The sequence below is a fragment of the Anopheles merus genome, chromosome 3R, assembly GCF_017562075.2.
Source record: "Anopheles merus strain MAF chromosome 3R, AmerM5.1, whole genome shotgun sequence".
Taxonomy (NCBI): Eukaryota; Metazoa; Arthropoda; class Insecta; order Diptera; family Culicidae; genus Anopheles; species Anopheles merus.
This window is the reverse complement of record NC_054084.1, coordinates 14,514,801-14,536,864: the sequence shown is the minus strand read 5'-3', so window position 1 is coordinate 14,536,864 and position 22,064 is coordinate 14,514,801. Positions and strand designations below refer to the sequence as shown.

The following is a 22,064-nucleotide window of genomic DNA, read 5'->3' as shown; positions in this document are numbered from 1 at the left end:
TCTATGTATCTCTCTCTCTCTCACCGTGTGTGTGTGGGGGAGTTTTAAATGTACAAAACAAAAAAACGGGAAACAGGAAAGGTAAAAAGCGCGACTCAGCAGATCAGCAACAACAACGCGCCCGCGCCACACGACAACGCATACAATTTGCAAGGTGTGTGATACAACTGAAGCTGACTTTTTTTTTGTGTTCGTATTAAGGAAGAGGTCAGGCGTGATTAGTATCGAATTTTTGAAAGAGAAATTAAATAAATGGTTATATTTTTCTTTTCTTTTTTTACGGTCGTACATTATACCTAGAAGTACAGTTTTTGTTTCTCTTTTTTTGCTAATAGCACTCTCTCGGTACACGCCTTTGCTTCTCTCGCCACCTATCGAATGGGTTTCGTGTATATTTCTTTTTTTTTTAACTTTGATGAATTTAGCAGCATTATTGTGTCCGAAAAGAAACACAAAAAGGAAACGATCATCAGTTTGGCACGTGTAGCGCAAAAGTGCGATCGGGAAATAGCGAAGATAGGCAAATACGAACCGAAAGATGAAAGATGATACGAGATATTAAGAATTAATTACGTTCAATTCAATTCAAACCGCGGAGCGAGCCGTTTTGCACCGTTTGTGTGTAATTATACGGTCGACAAACGACGAAACAAGGCCAAAACAGAAGGCTCTGATGTTTAATCCCGCAATCTCACCGAGAGAGATAGAGAGAGAGAGAGGTCCCCCCATGTACGAGGTGGAAGAGAAATTAAAAATTTATCACGATATCATTTCCCTCCTCCCCCCCCCCCCCCCCCCCCCCCCCCCCCCCCAGATTCAGCAGCGAGTCTTCGGTGCAAGGCGCGATCATAGTTTGCAATAGATAGTTTTGGTAGTGTTAAGCGTAACGGAAAAAATCGGACACACAGTCGGCGCGTTCTAGTAGTTTAGGATGGAAGGGGGCGTGGAAAAGAAAGGACCCACTGCGTATTATTTTTTTATTATTATTATTATTTCTACTTAGAAGTGTTGTAATAAAGTGAGCTACTACTAGGCCAGAAAAAGCCCTCCAAAAAAGCCAGCCAGCCAGCCTGTCTAGCTCGTTCGTTTGTTCGTCGTTTTGTTTAGCTAAGCGAAGGGGTTTTGGTACACAATGCAACTGAAACCTGCTCCATCGCTACAACAACACACACACCGATCGCGCATCTGCGTGAAAGAGATTATGAGTAAGATATTTTTCCATCCTTTTTTTTTTGACAAAAAATGGTAACAATCATAATGTATTTTTTGCTCCTGTGTACTGTCAATAACTTGATCACCCACCACAGCACGGCACACAGTAATTGGAACTTTATTTATTTAGCAATCAATGTTCATTTTATATTACCTTTTTTTTTTACTATTTTTTACTTCCAAAAACACACACACACACACACACACACACACATGGGAGAAAGAAATAAACACACGTCCAACATTATTCTTCTTCGACCGGGCGGAGGGGGTAGGGAGTGTAAATACATGATAAAAAGATACTAGAAACGAAAACAAAACAACAAGTTGCAGTTTTTTTGTTTTATTTCCCACTTTTAGCGAAAATTATGTTTTAGTTTTGCTCTTTTCAGTGTTCTGGTTTCTTGTTCGTTCGTTTCTGAAACATTTTCTTTGAGAATAATTGAGAAGATACGATGAAAACTGAACCTTGATGAGTTCGGTAAAGTTGAAATAAATATTCGGAACTATGTTGAGATGCGTTGCTGAACAATTTACCATAAACAAATTAGTGGAAGAAACGTAAAAAAGAAACACATAAAATGGAAACTTAATGGACAGTGTTACGAAGGTAATCGAGCTCGAGCACACTGCATAAGCACATAACCATTAAGTATGAAAAAGAAATGCATTAATCGAGCGCTTGGGGGCGAAAAAACAACCTAAGTTTAATAAGAACACAAATAGAGCAGATGTCCATCCCGAGCAACAGCCAACAATGAGACGAACGCATTAGGGGTGGACATGCCCACAGCCGTGTCTTGATTTTTCCAGGCACTACTATACTAGATATAGCAAACATAGCTACTACACCTACACATAACAATGCAACAAAGCAATAACAGGAAACAAACACCCATTGTTGGATGCGCGGTGAGAAGAGTTGCTTTTTTGGTTGTGTGCGTTTTTTTGTTTTGTTTGTTGGCTTCCCCCAAAAGAGCGAAATTTGTTGTCAACGTTTCGTACAGGAAGCTCAATAAACAAAGCTAAAGCGAAATTGTGTAATACATTGTGAAAAAAACGACAACAACAACAACCAAGACGTAAGTAAGAAGAAACAAAATAAACGAAAACCCTAAGCTTGCGACAAACGTTTTGAAAAAGTAACTAAAAAAAGCAGAAAATTAAAAGAAGATAAAATAAAACTGTTTTATAGTAGAGTTTAGCAATAAAAGTGAAGCAAAGAAGTGGAAAACCTACGATAAATTCGATGCAAAGTAGAACGTTTGTTTCTCTCTCGCTCCCTCTCTACTTCTCTTTTGTGTGACAAACAGTACTAAAAGATAAAAGATAAAACAACAAAACATAGCATAAACATTTTAGGCCAAAACAAACAAACAATCAACGGGGAAAGCAGTAAAGGAAAAATGATATTCGGCATACAGAAAAAGGTAGAAAATGTCCCCCAGAAATGCAAGTGCTTCAGTAGTAGTAACCGATACTTGTGTTTGATTCGTTGTGAATATTAGTTTGTGAATGGTTTCAATTACAACAACTACCAAACCTGTACAGTCCGGATCTGTGTTTGGTGTGACAGTTGAACGGCAAATTCGACGTAAGTGAAAGGGTGATTTGTCAATAAAAATTATCTAAATTAGTACACTCTTGCTCTTCTGCTGGTGCTGGTTGAATAGGGGTGGTAAACTATGGTAAGTTTATTGGTGTTTCAATGATCACACACAATGAACTGGAACTGCGTTTTGCTAATTTTTACGTTCATTTTTGTTTTGAAAAACTCTGAAGAAATAACTAGGTGAAAGAGTAAAATAGTAATTTTTTAAAACTATTTCTTTCATTTTTTTGTAAGATCACGTCACTCGACCTCACTAGAAAATGATCATGATCAAAAGACATTGGATCAAGTGCAAGAGAACGCCGAAATCGATATTACTACCATATCAATGTAGGCTATGGTTTGCTCTAAATCTCTCTTTTTTCTACTGGGAAACAGTGCCAGGCGGTTATGACCAGCAGCAACAACTAACCCAGCCAACCGACTTACATTACAGGAAAGGTCTCCTCCATAGAAGGGCGCATCAGAACCATAACTTCAGGGTAATGTAAACAACAAGGGAACCGGTGTGAGTGCGACCTCTATTCCCCGTTCCCGTAATTAACTAAACTGGTAGAAAAGCGAAGTAAAAACATACAATAATTCAAAGCGAACCGCCGCCGCCATCACACAGCGAGCGGGCAGCAAGCAGGCGGCGAAAGTCGGCGCGAAAAAAGCCTTTCTCGTGGCTGTTCGTTCGTTCGTTCGCGCCGTTACATCCAAGCAGGCCGGCCGCCGGTGCATTCTAAAGCCGGAAAAAGGAAAAGGCCTTGCCTATTGGTGGGTGCGGGAGGAACGGCCGGGGAGGGAATGGGGTAAATAATGCGTGTTGCATTAGTTCGGGTGCTGTTCGGTTATATGTGAGTGTAAAAAAAGTGCAGTTTTCGTTTGATGCAGTTTGTGTTTCTAATCTTTGTAGGTGTTTTTTTAATGCTAGTTTCACAGTAACTAAAAAGCATCTCCCATTAGTGTTTCGTGTAAATATGGTGTAATTGGGGCTGATTGCGTCTTTGCGTTTTCTTGTTTTGTTTACAAACTGTTTTAACCTGCATCGATTAAGATGTTTTATTTTGTATTCCCATTTTTTTTTATTTAACGACTTTACAAATGTGCCAAAACCTTTTGCTATACTATGTGAGATTATTTATCTTTTCAATATTTACGTTTAAATTTGAATTTAAATTAAATTTTGACTCGAACTAACCTATTTTTGTCTCAAAGGCACCAATTTTTGACAGTGCGCATCAATTTTTGTCGCTTAAGTATAAAATTTTTGACTGTTAGTCAATCGCTTTATATAAAAAATTCAACGTAATTTTAAATTTTTATTTTAAAATATAACAATTGTTATGGCTATTCCGAAAGTTTTATTGGAGTGACATACATTTGGTTTGTATTTTCAGTTGAAAACAGTGGCTTTATAATTTATAAAAATTCATTTTTTATTTTTATTTTTCTCAAAAAACAATCAAATCACACGGTTTTTATATTGTTTATGTGATTTAAAATTACAATTGTAAAAAAAATCTATTTTTACTACTCCACTAGTCCCTTATTTCTTCTTTCTACTCTGTCTCTATTTTATTCATTTATCAGTTCATAGACATCTGTTTAGGCATTTTCCTTAGTTTTATTTCTTTTCTGTTAGTCGTTTTGTTTCCTCCTTCTTTTATGTCATCCACTCATAAGTATATCACGAAAAAAATAAGAAAAAAAATGTAGTTTTGTTGTATCTTCTTTAGTACATTTGCCAATTTTCTCCAAGTAGCTGAAATAACAGTGGACTGATAAGTGTTTGCAAGCTATCTTGTGGATTTTGAACAGCATTATCGTGAGCATCTTACGATTTGTTGGTTAATTCCTGTAGTGTTCTGTCGCACAATTTATTCACCATATCCCATACATTTTTTAATCTTTTGCTCTATTTATCGGAATCGCCGGATCGCAAAATGAATCAAAAAATGATACAAAAATGATTGGAAACGCTCAACAATCCGTAATGAACGATTTAAAAACACACGTGAATCATGCAAAAATATTCGGAAATGAATTTAAAAGAAAAAAAACAAGCTTAACTTCATGTGTTGGGAAATACATTACGACATTTAATATACCGTTTTGATTCAAGTTCCGGACACTCGGCATGTTTTTATCGTATTTCTTCATACCCGCCCCTGGCTATAACCGCTTTTTAATTTCAAATAACTGCCATGGTGTATTGCAATAAATTGAAAATGTGCCTGTCCCCTAGTAGGCCCTGATGCATCTACGAGTACAAGAAAATAAGATCACTCAACCCCCATTGCTTATAAGACCTTCGTTGTGACTAGAAGGACTCCTGCACTCAGTATGAGGTGATGCAAAAAGCTGTAGTGTGAGTGTGAATTTGAAAAAAAAACTCCTTAATTTGAATCATGAGCTCATGAAAACTGTCCGGAATATGAATCAAAATATCGTATCGTAATTATTGGAAATCTTTATTTTTTCTACTTAAATGTAGAAAGTTTGCTTCGCTAAAGTGAGTTATACAGAGGTTTGACCGATTGAAATTGAATAAGTAAGAAAATATGAAGTCCCAAATATGCCTTAAGTGTCCGTCAATCGAAGCAATACGGTAAGTTTATTTTGCAATCTTTAGTGAAGTTCACACAACAAACGGTAAAAAATGTTGAACAATTTAAAAAACAAACACAAAAACAGTTAATCTTTCCTTCCTAACTTATACACCATCGGAAAGGATAGACAAAGCATCTCAAACCGAGCTTTCTTACAAACAGTGTGCAGACATAGTATTCCCATTTCCAGAACCACTTATCGTTCCACTACCGTAACTGTCCAACCAAGACAATGTTTAGTGGACCGCAATTTAGCAATCCGCCACCTCCGCCCCAACAAACCCACCCCAAAACTCAGCAGAAACCGTACCCGTTTCAACGTCAAGCTCAGATTGCAATCGATCCATACTGATCGATCTTATCGTCCGGATAAACACACAATCATGGAGTGGGAGGAGGAGTGGGTTTGTTGTGGTTTCACATCGCACATGATCATATGGTTGCGTTTCTCGCAACCAAAGGGAGAGCGCAGTCTCTCGGGTTGACCAAAGAACAGCAAGGATCTCAACGAAAACAAGGCAGGCGACTAAAAAGGCGAGCCATGGGGCCAATGTTTACGTCTAAACGCCGAAAACCGAAACAAAGGGGGTAAAACCACCGTCACCCTCACCGCCAAAACGAAGATCTAAACCGACATTAATCTCCATTACTCAGCACTTGCAGCCAATCGAACACTCGCGGGCGGGTTTTGAACGAAACGGCCAGAAGGGTTGTCATTGGGAGGGGGGGGGGGTAGGGGGGCTGTGCTTCTTAGAAACTGTTGCCCTAACCGTCTGGCCACTCTAGCCGTCGGTCCTGTTCTCTCCTGTCCTTCCATGGACATCTGCCGTCGGTGGCTGCAGCCAATCGATCTGGCCTGGGGTACTTGATGTGTTTAAAATAGCCGCACCCGCACGAAACGAAACTGACGAAAGTTGTTTATTGCGATGAATTTTATCTCCTCCCCCCCCATCCCTCTCCCTCTCTCCCTGTCTCAATGTTAACCCCACCCTTCCCTTTGCTCGGATGGTCGGAAGATGGAAAAGCCATTCCGTGATTTTTATCGTACTTGGCAACGTTAAACAGATATCAACACCGTAGGTGTTGGCCACGCTTGTCCAACACACGCCGGCAAAGCGGTAGCTCACGTAACCCTTCCGATTTCGGCACACAGCGATTCAGCTTATCAGCGTTTCATTCATAAACATTGTGCTAAGGAAGAAGAACCGACCGGTGACTACCGAGCAAGGAATTTTGCGTCGTTTTGGGGTGGTGTTTTTGGGGCAGTGCGGCAGCCCTTCTTCAATAAGCGCATTACACTCATCGGGATAGCGATTATTATGAAAGAACCCCTGCTTGTCTGTTGCCTGTGGCCTTCCCTTGGAAGTGTAAATATGGAACAAAATGGAGCGACCCATTAAGGGTTTTGTATGCTTTTGGAAGGGATTATGGAGTTGGATTAGTATAACCCGTTGTACGCCGGGGGAGCAGCGTACCTTTTACTTCGATAAAGGGGTTTGGTTTTGTGTTGCTGTTGCTCATGTTTTCTAGCTTTTTTTTGCCCTGTTTTGTTATACTTTAATACGCTAAAAAATGACAAACAAATAATCGTTTTAATAATTAAATAATAACTAACTTACTTACCGACCTTCTCATGTAATTATGTATTTATTTATTCATTTATTTATTTATTTATTTATTTATTTATTTATTTATTTATTTATTTATTTATTTATTTGTTTTATTCATTTATTTATTTATTTATTTATTTATTTATTTATTTATTTATTTATTTATTTATTTATTTATTTATTTATTTATTGATTTATTTATTTATTTATTTATTGATTTATTTATTTATTTTTATTTTCTGTTTTTTTTTATTTTATTTATTTATTTATTTATTATTTATTTATTTATTTATTTATTCATGTATTTATTCATGATTTTTTATTTATTTATTTATTTGTTTATTTATTTATTTTTTATTTATGTAATGATCTATTTATTTATTTGTTAATTTATTTATTTTTTATTTTTTATCTATTTATTTGTTAATTTATTTATTTGTTAATTTATTTATTTGTTTATTTGGATTTTTATTTATTTCCATTTTTGTTTTTTTTTATTCTCTTACTTACTTACTAAAACTAAATTATTTGTTAATTTGCTTACTTTCTAACTTACTTATATTCTTATATGCTTGTTTGTCTTCTTTTCTTATTATTAAATCACATAGACTTACTTTGATTCCTACTCTCTATACATTCGTACTTACAGCCGGTTCTCGAGTTACGCGGGAATCTGGACTTAGGCGGATTTGGAGCATTTCTAAAATATTACAGTCCATCATATTACATTCTACAAGAAATGCTCCAATGCAAAATACAAGCAATTTTTAAACCGAACATAATTTTCTATTTTTTGCATAAATCGTTATAAATAAATGATAAAGTGTGTAAAGATACAAAATTTAATCAATAATATCCATTTATCGAATCTATTTTGGCTTTACGCTTTAGCCCCAGGAACGCATATACCGCGTATCTTCTTTTTCTTCTTTTCATTTTGTCTCCTTTTTTTAGCATTAATATATGTATCTGGAATGAAACTATTCCTATTTGACTTTTAAACGGTCCTATTTTCTAGTCACTTTCCAACTTTAAAATACCTATAGGAATATACTACATACTTCAGCGTTCAATTTCGTATTTATCCCCCTCGGCTCCTTTCCTGCCGTGTTTATACTGTGTTTTGCAAATTTTACAGAGCAACTTTAAATTCACCCAAACCATACAAACACATTGTAAAATGATTTTCCCTGACTCCTATTTAATGTCCTGTTCCTCCGCTATTAGAGCATGGTACGATAAGTTAAATGGTAGTCATCAGCTTAACAGGTCATCAGAACGGTCGAGGATTAGGCATCGAAATACTCGCACCATTCCATACCACCAAACAATCACTTCTATCTTGCATTTTGTATCTTTCAACAGCTCGAACGGTTCAGTAAGAGGGTTTCGTCTGCCTAGCATAGCGGTATTCAAGTGAGCTCAAAGATCCTTCGCTTCTGTCCGCGCTGACCAGCGTAAGCCTTAAAATACACAACAAAGAACCACTTAACTGTTGCTCGTAAAAGCTAAGCACATGCAGCACAGGCACACCGGTCAGCTAATGGCTTTGTTGCTCTTTGTTCTATTATTAATTGCGTTGGTTTTGCCGGTTCTTGGTAGTATTTGTACGGTTTTAGCTCCACAGCTTTGGTCCTTCCAGACGGTGAAGACAGGTTAGTGTTGTTGAATTTTTAATCTTTATTTTCATATTTGTATATAAACATTCAGTTAAATTTCGAAATTTGGTATAATGGGTGACATTGTAGTTGTTTCTTATATTCATGAAAATGCCATTTCATTTTAACAAACTTACAAATTGTTACAAAAAACAACAAACTCGTTGTGTAAACCTCTTATTCAAAGCAGTTTATTGCTGCTATACACCTATTACTCGTTTCGTGGTAATAATTTAAATGTCTTTGATTATTCGCCGTGTCGTTTATCATACATTTTCACCACACTCACATCTCACCGCTGCTCATAACCCTCCGCAAAAACGCATCACTCATCGCAGGTTAGCTGCAATTAATGTGCAGTGTCCCAGCCGGAACGAGCTTGAACCGGTAGCCACCAATCGGTAAAACGGGAAGATTAAATACAGCCCGATAAAACAATTTATTGCTTCTGCATATGCACAACGACCCAGTGCTCTTCGGCGCACACTTAACAAATACCCGACCGTGCGTTTGCAAAGTGGTCAATTAAAATAATTCATCCTCTCCGCGATCGCGAGCTATGATCAGTGCTGCAACAGTACGCACCACTATAAACCACTCGTTAAGGAGGACCACCCAGAGAGCATCCACTGTGAGGATCATCCCAGAGTGTTGAGGATCATCTGCGTGGTCAACCATTTGATGAATGGTTAGAGATGAGTTGCAATAACACTTGACGCCAGCGGAGTGTGTCATCAGCGGAAGGTGAAAGATAATGGTCGACTGTTGATGATTAGAAGTAAAAAGGTAACAATGTTTAATAATCTTTGTTGTGCATTGTTGGTTTTGTTTGTTTTGTTTTAAATAGTTGAGAAGGAAAATTGAGTATTGTTTTTATTTTTGTTTCTTGCTAATGGAAATAATATTTATTAAGGTATTTTTTATACAAGGTTGTTACTATTGAAATATGAAACGTAAACAAAAGGTGTGCTTTTCCAAAATAAGCTCTGTAGTGATAGTAAGCTGCATTCCAAATTTGAAACAATCCACTAGAAAAAGTCTATGAAAAAGGAAGTAAGAAAATGATAAATAAAGCAGCACTAAATTTAAAAAAGTTTTTGCAGGGTTTTTCAAGTCACATTCGAATGTGCACATAATTATTTACCGTCTCCAAGATGTTTTTCAACAGCTGCCAAGAGGTGTATTGGCATTAAAATAAAATTTCAGTTTTAACACATGATTATCAACACATTATAAAGAACTATCAAACTCGATCCAGCTTGAGACGTGCTGAAAATAATGTGGAAGAACTGAAACAACACTTGACAGCTGTTGAAAATCATATCGTAAGCTGTTGAACATTGTTGTAGCGATTGGAATTTGATTCGAAAAGCCCTGTATTAAGTATTAGATGAACATGAAATTTTCGTAATTGATTATACAGTTTAGTTTTAAACATTTTTATTAGGATTATCTGCTTGAATCCTTTGCTATTTGGGTGACATAACTTAGTGATCTTAATTGGTAAGTACATGTTAAGTTGTTCATTTAGTTTGTCAAATTGATTTGAAAAGTAAATTAGTTCTTCAATACCATGCACTGTTATAAAAAATGCTGATTTGTACTTTTTCTGTTATTTCTTTTTTGTTTGTTTGTTTGTTTTAATTTAATTGATATCACATTATTTTGTGGTGATACGTCAATGCATTAGTACAATCACGCACCAACGCCTGTAACGTTTTATAAAAATCTATTGTAGCTAAAGTACAGCATTAGATTAAATACAACAATAAAAAAAATCAGAATAAATGAATAGCAAATAGCAAATATATCAACAGAACACGAGTCTATAAACAAACCAATACACAAAAACAACAATCAAAGTAATTAGAAAGACATAATGTGAGGTAACATAGTGAATGAAAGAAATAGAATAAAATGTGTAAGTGGTGTGTTTTGGATTTGGAATTTAATGCAATCAAAGTTCCGGATTGAATTTAAATTACAAACTACAAAAATTAGAACTAATTAGAATTATAATTAGAATTAGCATTAGATAAAGAAGAAATTAAAATGTTTTTAGTAATTAATTTAATTGTGGGGATTTATAATCTCAATTTAAAACATTTTCCTTAGCTACTCCATTTTTCTAAACTCTTTCATTCGCTCATACAAAAAGAATAGCTCTCTGCCGGTGTAACTGCATCAATTTAAAGGTTGGCCATCATCAGCCCTACCAGGCCAATACTTTCAAACCCGCTCCTTATCCCTCGCATCCCTTGCTCCTTCCTTCCGCCTTTTTTTTCTTCCTTTTACAAACAATCGCTCCATTTTTTGCGCCCCATTGTTTCACACCGTCCATTATGCTTTTGCAAATCAACCCTCCTAGCGGCTTACGGCTTAAATACAAAGAAAAAAAGCCAAACACACACACATGCCCAGAGGAACCACCACACACTCCTTTTCTTCGGTCGTTTCTGTCGATCCTTTTACATAATGCTTGTCGTCCTCGCCTGTCGTGCTACGTGAGTGGGTATCCTTTGCCATATTTTTCTTCCTTTTTTTTGTTGGGCCTTATGTTTCTCCCCCAGCCCTCACTGTTCCGCGTTCGGCACTCAATTATGCTCGCGTTGGTGCGCCTTCAAGCACCGCCAGGTACTTCACATCCAGTAGCAGCAGCAGCAACAGCAGCAGCATCGAACGACGAATGACGGACGGATGACGGTTGGCTCATTCTCTTCAAGGCGAATCCGGTGAAGGCGTATTAAAATGAAAGACACACAAACACATACACACACACACAGATCTAGTCAGCCTAACCGGAACAATCCTTTTCCCCACAATAACCGCACACAACCAAACAGGGAGAGCCGGAATCGTGCGTTTGCATGCGGCCCCTGCAGAAGGTTAATCGCAGCAGTCCATGAGCAGGCTAATGATGATGATGAAGATTATGAAGAGGAGTGAATAATGGGATGCGGTGTTCTTAAGCCCGCACACACACACACACACACACTCACATACTCGTACAAAAAAGGAAGGGCTCTTCAGTGTGGCTGCTTATGGTTTTATTGGTTGATTAGGTACTTCATCATTCGCCGGCGGTGGGTTGCGCTTCCTCTGGAGGATGTTCTTTGCTGCCATCGCCCCAGGCAGGGACACTCCGCCATGCGCGCGCGTGTGTGTCGCCATCGCGAAAGTCGCCCTACTACCCCACCGTCACCGGCCTACTGGTGCCAATCACGGCAATGTGATGCACACTGACTGGCTGGCTGGCTGGCTGGCTGGCTGGCTGGAAAGGATGTGCAGCACGTGCAGCGCATAAGCGTGTCTGGAGTAGGGCCCAACCGCTAAATGGGCCACACAACTCCCGTGGCTGAGGAAGCAGCCAGTTTCCGCCCTTCCTCTCAGGGCAAGGGCTATTGTTGTTCGCAACGCGCTGCACCCGCAAGGGGTTTGGCTGCAATTGTTTGTGCTCGGTGCCATTGTCAGCAGGTTGAGTGGAAGGGAAATGGAAAAAAGAAGGTTGCACGGAAGGGTTCGATATGGTAATTCAGATGGCTGGATTATATTGCACTTTTTGCATACGAAAAGGCCACGTTTTTGGGGGCCAAACGTTGAAATGGTATGTATTGGTGGGTTGGTGGGTGTGTTTTAATTGAAGAAAGGATATTTTAATAAATGCTTTAGGTGGCTTTTGATTAGCTTTATCGTACTGCTGTGCAGCATTTCAAACCGTTGAAGCAAAAAAAAAGAATAATTCTTATATATTATAGGCGAGTTTCTCTATTACTGAGCAAATCTGAATCGCACGTGCTCACCTTGGTAAATAGTCAGCAGAAGGTAGCGCTTCACTGTGCGATGATCGAAAAGAGCGACGGTGGAAAAGAGCCTTTGGGGTATCGCCATAGTTGAGGAACTTTACGGCTTTACCATTGCCTTCAAAGCACAGCAAATAGAACCAAATTCTTTGTTGCTACGTGCATTTTTATCTGTTTACTGATTTTATCGAAAAAAGTGAGATATATTAACAAAAGAGTTGATGATTTGTTTTGTCACGAAATTTATAATCATGTGAATAAGAGTTCTAATCTCAAATTTGCTCTCTTGTTTGAGAAAATTACGTCTATTGCACAGTCTGGAACTAATCCATAATTTGAACGAAAGCCACTAAGCGCACTCATACAGATAGCTCTTTTGATTTTGTTTCTAATAAATTAGGATTATTTTACATCGTTTTTTGTTTGCAAATGTAGCCATAAATGCTCCAGTGACAATGGTTCAAAAGTAAAACAAAACGATTCTTTTTTTCCTTTTGCTTCCAAAATGTTTACACAATGTTTACCAGTTCACATGCGATTTAAAGTTCAATCATATGATTTAGCAACAAATGTTGCTGCACCATGTACATAGACCCCGGCCTATGAAAGCAGAATGTAAATCTGTGGATAGGTCACCGTCAACCGAAGAGCATACTAATTACAGGGTTTTCCGAATCAATTTTCAATGTCTACAACACTTTTTATTGATTACGAGATGCTTTTCAACAGATGTCAAATGTTGTAATTGCATCACATTATTTTTTTTCATTTCTTCCCCAGGATTTTCAACACACGTCTCGAGCTAGATTGAGTTTGATCGTTCCTTTTTGTGTGTGGAAAATCTAAGAACTGAAATTTTATTTTGATGCTATTACATCACTTGACAAATGTTGAAAAACATCTTGGAGGTGGTGAATACAGGGTTTTCCAAATCAGTTTCGAATGTAAACGTTGCTATTCACCACGTGCAAGATGTTAATCCACATCGATCTGACATTTCATTTCCATCATAATAATGTTTAGTTTTTTCAGCATGATTTTCAACACTTCAACGGGCTGCTGTCATCGGTTTTTAATCGGGAATTAATGCCGGATCGCATGACTCCTTGACAGTGGAAATGATGAGTTGAAAATCATGCTAAAGAATTTAAAAATTATAATGATGGAAGTGAAGCATCAGAGTGATGAGGAATAACATTTTGCACGTGGTAAATAACAATGTTTACATTCGAAACTGACTTGGAATACCGAGTAATGATGTGCACATTCGAAAGTAACTTGTAAACCCCCTAGTATGTTGCATGTATTGATGGTCTAATAATAAAAGGTCTGTTTAAAGGCAGCAATTATTACGAATTAGTGCTACTGGTATTTAAAATGCACAAGTTTATTTGTTATTTGCCTTTCACAAAACAGTAAAACCCATGCAGGCAAAACGCCATACAATTGATTCGCAAACAATGCATTTATTGCGCACAGCAAAATGATGGAGGAACGCCTAGACGTTCGTACATTAAATGCATGGATAGCGAAAGTTAGGAAATCGTATGCTTTAGGGAGAAAAAAATGTCGAATTACATAAAATGAAAGCCTGCAAAAAAAGTGCAACAAAAGACTGTTAAGCAATAAATCCAAACATAAACGTGTACAAAAACATTTTGCGCCACGTGCGATCGTAGTAGGCAGAGTAGCCGTAGCGTGGCGTAAAAATGCCACGACGATGCGCAACGGAAGATGTATCGATGGAATGCAATGAAAATAGGCGATTCTAAATGCTTGTTGTGCATTCTGTTGATCAGTTGAACTATATATGTTTAACAGAAACATTGCATTCCCATTCAACAACTGTACTAAAAACGTTTTCACTGAAATTGCTTGCTAACCGCTGGTTCATTGAATTGCTATTACAAAACCAGGCATCTTTTAAGCCGTAAAAATATTCCTATCGCTAGATGGTCAATTTGTCGAGCGTTGACACACGGAGCGCACGGAGCGGCATGTAAGAAACGACTTCATTAGCCACCAACAACGCCGGCTTCTGTGCAAAACGGCCTTGAGCGTGGGGACATTCTTACAGGTCTTGGGCCCCGTAATTATGGGCCCCAAGGCATGCAAGATAATTCCCTACGAAATGCTCTCGACAGCAGACCAATTCCGTCTTTCAACATGCATCACCTGTCACATTAAGCCGTCGATTAGGTTTAATTGTGGGAAAGCATTGCTGGCAAAGCCGCGTTAATAGTGTCCCTTTGCCGAGGTAATAGTGTTGGAAAGAAAAGGGATCGGAAAGATGTTTGCACTAAAATATTAAAAATTATATTTAATACATGTTTGTACTATAATTTGTATAGAATCGTTTCTCTCTCATTGTATTTGTCATTTAGAAGTCAGTAAAAAATCATCTCAACCGCCCATCCAGGTTGCTGATCTATTTGTTACACTGATGTACTTTGTGTATGCTTTCCTACAGATTCTGCTGTCCAAGAATAGCCCCCGAAGGCAAAGGGAACTGTTCTAACGAAGTACATTATAGTCGGTAATAGCCACTAGTTCCAAGAACATACCCTCTCTCTCTCTCTCACTCTCTCTCTCTCTCTCTCTCTCTCTCTCTCTCTCTCTCGCTTTGTCTTGCTCTTTCTGTCTCTCAGATTTTCCTTTTTTCCTCTTTATTTTCCGTCAAGTCGTTTGATCCATGCCGTTTGACTTATTTTTTAGTTATTTTTCCGTGAATGCGCCTACTGCCCTTTCTCATCCCTCTCCACCCTTGGTCCCTCAGTCTCTCTCCCATTCCTCCCCTAAGTTCGATCTGGTACATGATGCTGCATTATGTTGCACACGATGCGGGAGAAAAACTCCCACCGGCATAAACATGAATGGGAAGGCCTTGGATAAAGGAAAATGGATCGGAAAAACAAACCAACCAAGACATGCACACACACACACACACACGCATCCAGAGGCCTTCTCCATCCTCCAGCCCCCAACGTAACATGTTTGCCCGCCCGTACAGAAGATGAAACAAAACTCGTAATAATAACGCACCGACGACGGCTTGCTGGGATGGCGAAAACAAGTACAACACAACGTCAGCATAGGCTACTACGCAACAACGGCGATTTATCTCTCACTCTCTCTCTCTCTCTCTCTCTCACTCTCTCTCTCTCACCTGGCTGGCGGCAGTTTTCCTTTCCACTGTTCACATCAAACTCTGCACCGATTCGGTGCACGTGGAGCTTGGATTGTAGGGATCATTTGTACCTTTGGGCGCGCAGAGTGCGAGATGAGCTTATCCCTTGTTAGGTATACTTTTAACGGTTAAAAGGTAATCGGAACATGACATGGATGCTGGATGACATCCTGCGGTGGAATTACTGCGCACGGGGGGGGGGGGGGCACAATTAAATGATCAAATAGACAACTGAACATGTAGATGTTTATATTTAAGACATGCAAATAAAAAAACACAGTAAACGGTACCACTACAATAAAAGGAGAATAAAGTATAATACCTATTATCATTTTAGTATAGGTACTAGAGGCATAATTGTGCATCATGTTTACTTAATTTTACAGATGGTTGATGCCTTGATGACGGTTCAAAACATTTCAATTCTCTGGTCGGAGCTCGGTTGGAATACAATCTAACTTGAAATAGATTAATATAAATGAACTGCAATCGAACATTGGCATGATTATGTTAAAAGTTCAATCCCGTGTTCGACACCAATCTAGTTATATATTATTTTATTGTGTCACCAAAAGTACATACATATATCAAAGCAAAGCAGTTAAGTTTTTTTTTTTAATTTATTTATGTCTGCAGTGTTGTACCGATATTTATATTTTGGACTTTTACCGGGTTTTGACCTGTTTCGTTTTTACTCGTGTATTTTCGTTGGAATGGAATTTTTAAACCATTTGTGTCACTAAGATTAAAATTTTTAACATTCTCCATTATTAAGAGCATTTCCTTTTTCCTCTAAATGACAGCTCTAAGATTTTTATGAATTCTAAGGAAGCACACCTTATAAATAAGTTGAAACGCGATTAACCCGGTACATGTAGCATCCTCGAAATTTGATCTAAAGTATGCAACTAGGATCTAAAAAATATCTAGTTCTAGTAGTGAACTAGTTGTAATAGTAATAGTAGTAGAAGCAGTTGTAGTAGTAGTAGTAGTAGTGGTAGTAGTAGTAGCAGCAGCAGCAGCAATAGCAGTAAAAGTAGTAGTAGTTGTAGTCTAGTAGTAAAAAAGTATAAAATTAAAAAAACGTTGAATTTTTATCCCAAAATTGTTAACACCCGGTTTGATACATCCCTGTATGTATGTATAGACAAAGGCTGTAAGTCTTTTCATTCGTTTCCGAACACAAAAGATGTTACTCTTTAGTTGATTTTAATAGTTCGGTTTAAAAAAAAAAGATAAAAATAGATAAAAACCCTGTTCTTATTTAAATAATTATAACATCACGGAGATCAGCTTGGGGCAACTAAATTTTCGGGAAATATGTATTAACAACATAACAATTGAATAACTTGCTTAGTTTCAGCTGCTGGGTATTGTAATTGTGTTCAGGCTTATTAGGGGGGAAATATGCAAGGTCTCTAAACTTCAAACGAATTTTTTTTTTAATAAAACTTTAAATAACAGCCAACAAAACGAAACTTTCAACAACGTTCCGCAAAAAAAGAGTAGTTTTTCTAAGTAGCTGTGTTGCAAACAATTTGTTTTTGTTTTAAATGGTCTCAAATGAATAATTGAAAATAAGTGAAATTGTGGATTTTTACCAAGAAACTGCTCTTCTTTAAGATAATTCACATGCTTTTCAAATGTTTTTTAAAATAATTTTTAACCTAATGTACACCATGTACACTAACTATCGTTTGCCATTTCTTTTAGCATTATTGAATGTACATGAGCTATAACTAAAAGAGTACAACTTCAAGTAGATCGAGCTATTTATCCCCAATTTATTAAGATATGCTTAACAGCTTTTTGCAGCTTCCCTCTCAACGCGCTTTTCGGAAGATGAAAAAGCATCTAATGAAACATGCAACATCCGGCCCACACCGAGTCCCCCATATGCGCTGGTGGCCCCTGTAGGCCTTATGCCTCGTGCGGGTTTGCTGTCTTCTTGGTGGCTTGGTTTCGGACAGAAAGACACAAAGACACAAAGACAAAACAACCAAAACAGGCAACAAAAACAACAAAAAAAAAACACAAATCGACCAAACTTCCTTCACCCGACCGCCCTCTGCTGCCCAGGCCAGCACCATTCAGTTGTCAACCAAGCGGCAACAGCACCCGGTGGGAGAAATCGAAACACCCAGACACAGCGGAAGCGCGACACAGCATAACACACTATCATGGGTGGCATTGGAATTTGTATGCTGAGCACGGGGCATAACAAACAGAAGAAAGGAAAGACAAAAAAACCGCAACACATCAAACGAAACGGCTGGGCGATGTTGGGCGGTGTAACGGCTTACTTTGATTTTGCATCGAGCACGTGCGAAGCAGCGAAGGACGGGAGAGTTGGAGAGTAGCACGACAGCGTGCGCACGACGACGATGGTAAAAGGTGGTGAAAGGTTCTTAAGTCGGTTCGAATCTAGTACAGTGAGGTAATTACGGCAAAAAACCTTCAAAAACTATCTTCACGCATTTTGTTTGTTCATCCCGCAGCTTCACGGGCCCGCACAGACGCACCTATTCATTGGCAATTTTTCCACGGTGTTTAACGTCGTTACTATGCTGACTCTCCTGAAATGTCACACCCATTCACCAGCACCCATCATCACCATCATCGCTTCCCGCAAAGGGCAAGAGAAAGAGTCGCAAACAGTCAACCTTAACCATTAGATTGTTACGATGTTTGGGCTGATCCTGTGCCAACGGCGCTTTACACCGTCCCGAAAAAAGAAGCGTCTTTTAGACAGGCGATAGTAATAATAACAATAAACACGTACACACACGCACACACACGCGCGCACACATGCACGGCAGTTTGGCTGTAATGTCTTTCCCAGCCCAGTGCGTTGCCAATCGCGGCATATGCCAATGGACGGTCATACGGGCGGTGGACCGGACGACTCGCGCGACAAAGAAACATTCCCCACCGTCTTCAAAGCGTAACGCAAACGTCCCCATCGTCTGTGTGCGCCATCGGGCCGTTTCGGTGAGAAGCTGGCTTCTTTTTGAGGCGATCTAATGTCCGAGGTGTTGTTCTGTGTGTCTAGTGCCCTTCGTCGTTGTGTCGTAGGTACCAGACGTTGAGGTGAAACTCCCGTTGGCTGTTGCACGGAACATTGCACTGAGGTGGAGTTGGTCTGACCATTTTCTATGCGGTAAGCTCCAACTAAATTATCATCATGTGGGTTAATTAACGTGGCACAAATATGACACAAACTTTTTTGGGATTTTAAACTAGCAACTCAACTAATCATATTTGAAGCCAAACTCTAAAATCATTGAAGAACAAATTAAATATTCCAGACATTGATGTTTGATTGATTTATCACAAAGTATGGTTACATCAACTTGTTTTTTTTAAACTATCGCTTTATTTTTACAAAAATAATAAAATCTAATTTCAATCTCAAATCGAATACATTGTTGTTCCAATGGTGCATGAGAAAATCGTAATCGTATGGCATTGATAAAGTTCTAGTAATCCAAAGAGTAACTTCAATTCTCAATTAAACGTTCCAAAACTTCAGAATGAAATTTTGTTCCGTATTCCATAAAACAATAGTCATGAAGGTAAAAACTGGTCCAGTGAATTTTATTTATTTATTTATTTTTTTATTGTCAATACTGAGGCACCTTATACCGGAAATCCGACCCGTTGGGAATTGACAGTTCACAGTGACATTACGTCCTCAGGAGTATCCTCCTGAAAAAGAAACCGTTATCACAGCACATTATAATGACTAAGAACAAAAAAAAATTAAGTCAAAATTCAAATATTTTCTTTGAAAAAACATGAAGTTCATAAAAACTGAGTGAGCTATTACCGAAACAAAACACAAATTTTAAAACTACTTCAAGTATTACAGTCAGAATTCAATAGATTAATGCTTTTGCGTGGTTTTTCGAAATGTATGTGCCTAATTTTTAGCTGAAACAGAGCTAATGAATGTCCTCTACAATGTGGGAGGAAAGTTTGCCATAAAGTGGTATAAGGAACTGTCCAGGAAGCCTCAGTGTCAGAATATAGGTGTCCTACTTTAAGGTCGCTTTAGACTTTGCGTGAAAGTGAACGTGATTTTTGTTTTCGGTTTTTGCTATATTTCATATGATATCTATCAGAATATGGCTTATCGTACCCTAAAGGAAAGGATATTTAATTCCCAAACTTTTTAAAACATCTGTAAAACATATTGAAATAATGTATTAAATACATTTCTTCGCGATTCGCCTGAGACCATTATTTTTTTTCCCCAAGAACAAAGCGGGACCCCCAAAATTTCACACTCAATTTCACTGAGGCTCTAAACGTGGGCTCTAGGCCGAAAGAGAAGGTCCGAATGAATGGAAATGTCGCGGCAACATTTGTACAAAATTATCTTCTTTTACGAGTCATGTCAGCTTATACAGACGTTCGAGATTTATGAAGTACCACGCAGCCGGATAGTACGTTAGTTAGAGCAACGGAGGCTTGAACCCAGGATGGGCATGTTGTTAAGTCGTCCGAGTTGACGATAGTACCGATGATAAAAAGGACCAGTAAAGGTTCAGTGTATGTTCTGGTATGGGTTCGAGATCAATTCCAGGGCCTTAACGGCTTTTGAAGCAGTTGCAGGACCGCTATAGGGTCAAGCTCAATTCCATGCCCGGTATGGGATCGGAATCAATTTGACGACCAGTATCGGGTCAGTATCAGTTAAAGGACCGGTAAGAGGTTAGGATCAGTTTCAGAGCCAGTGTAAGCTCAAGACTAATTGTCACATCTGTATCGGATTGGAATCAGTTCTAGCAAAATTCCAGAATCAACATGGGTGCTGCATCAGTTTCTTAATGTGTCTCTTGGAGTTAAAAGTCACCTCGGAATTTGAGTTGTCTTTTCAAAAATCCATTCCACGCTAATGTTATTAAATACCGCCAAAATTATATTGCACAACCCTGTGATCGGGACAAATACGGGAATACGTTTCCTTCCCTTATAATCTGGAGGGCGTTTGAAGAATGATACAGTTAAATGGATAATTGACTTGTTCTTGAGGTTGTGGATTCGAAGCATGTTCACATCTATCCTAAGTAGTGATGGGCGTTTCGGAGCGCACCAACGGTTCCGGAGTCGGCTAACGGACTAACGGCTCCATATTGAACGGCTCCATATTGAAACTAACGGCTCCGCACTAACGGTTCAATAGAGACATCATTGTATGATAGCGTAATCAAAAAATGAATATATATTCTCGCACATGTGAAAGCTAACACACGATATGATTGCAGTATTGACATACATGACGTTGTGTAGCATTCGTTAGTCTCGTCTTTCTTAACAATATTCAAAACTAATCGATGTTTTTGATAAATTATTTTAAACATGACGTACTCCGCTATTTACGGATTTCCTCGATAGAAACTGAATTGAAAAAGTTCTTTTGGTCCTTTGTGTTAAAACCGGCTCCGGAGCCGTTGAAGCGGAGCCGGCTCCGGATCCGTCGGAGCGGAGTCGGCTCCGGAGCCGTTTTGCCCATCACTAATCCTAAGAGCGCGTCAAAGGTTTTGATAAGTTAAAGAAATTATATATGAAATTAGTAACATCAAAACAGAGCTAACGGACCATACTATCTAACAACATAGCTACTAAATACATAACATAGATAATCCACTTTAATTTATCACCGCTCTTTTAAATAAGCTCAACTTTATCCCTTTTCTGCATTAGTAGAGTTATGATTTTTCTTCCCGCAACCAACCATTTATCTCACTTATGACTCGCCGAAACACGACACTGCGAAAGAAGCAGCGCAGAAAGGTAACGCAACGCACCGTGATCTTTCGAACGATCGTTTGACAAATTGTTTTTCGTTTCGCCCGTTTCGCCGATTCCAACGATCATCATCATCGTTCGTTGCGATCGTTTCGTTCAAGGGAAACGCAAAAATGCATCGCGGTTCATGCCCTATCCAGGAACAGAACTGCAACCTAGCTGTCACACTCTGACACCCGTAAAAAATGCCATTGCTCCTCTTTCCCCACTCCACTTCCTTGCTCGTGCCTAATCTTCACAAGCGCACCCCGCATCATCGGTAAGACTCACACGCGCGGAATCGTGCATTTCGTATGCACAGTTTCTCCCACGGAATTTGCACAGCTACACATGGAGGGCCTGCCGCGGCTGATGCTGCTGCTGCTCCGTGTATGTAGAACTGAGAAAGAAAATCACAACTGGAGGTGGAGGAAAGTGGCCACGCACAAAAAGGGGAAAATACGAACGGTTTTGCTCCCCTTTTATTTGCCCGGCTCGGCTGCAGTATGCAACCCTCCCTTCGAGCGTTTGGGGGTTGCTGGCGGCTGAAGTAATGGGAATGGAGGGGGGGGGGCGGTGTAAAAACGCATCCCCCCAG

General features: G+C 38.8%; 1 long non-coding RNA gene across 1 annotated transcript; it reads left to right on the top strand.

Annotated features, from left to right (window-relative positions):
* The first annotated feature begins 5,144 nt into the window (after window positions 1-5,144).
* On the top strand, window positions 5,145-17,516 carry LOC121596930. Its single transcript, XR_006005341.1, has 3 exons — window positions 5,145-5,417; window positions 8,394-8,683; window positions 17,479-17,516. It is a non-coding gene; the product is annotated as an uncharacterized LOC121596930 (long non-coding RNA).
* The last annotated feature ends 4,548 nt before the right edge of the window (window positions 17,517-22,064 follow it).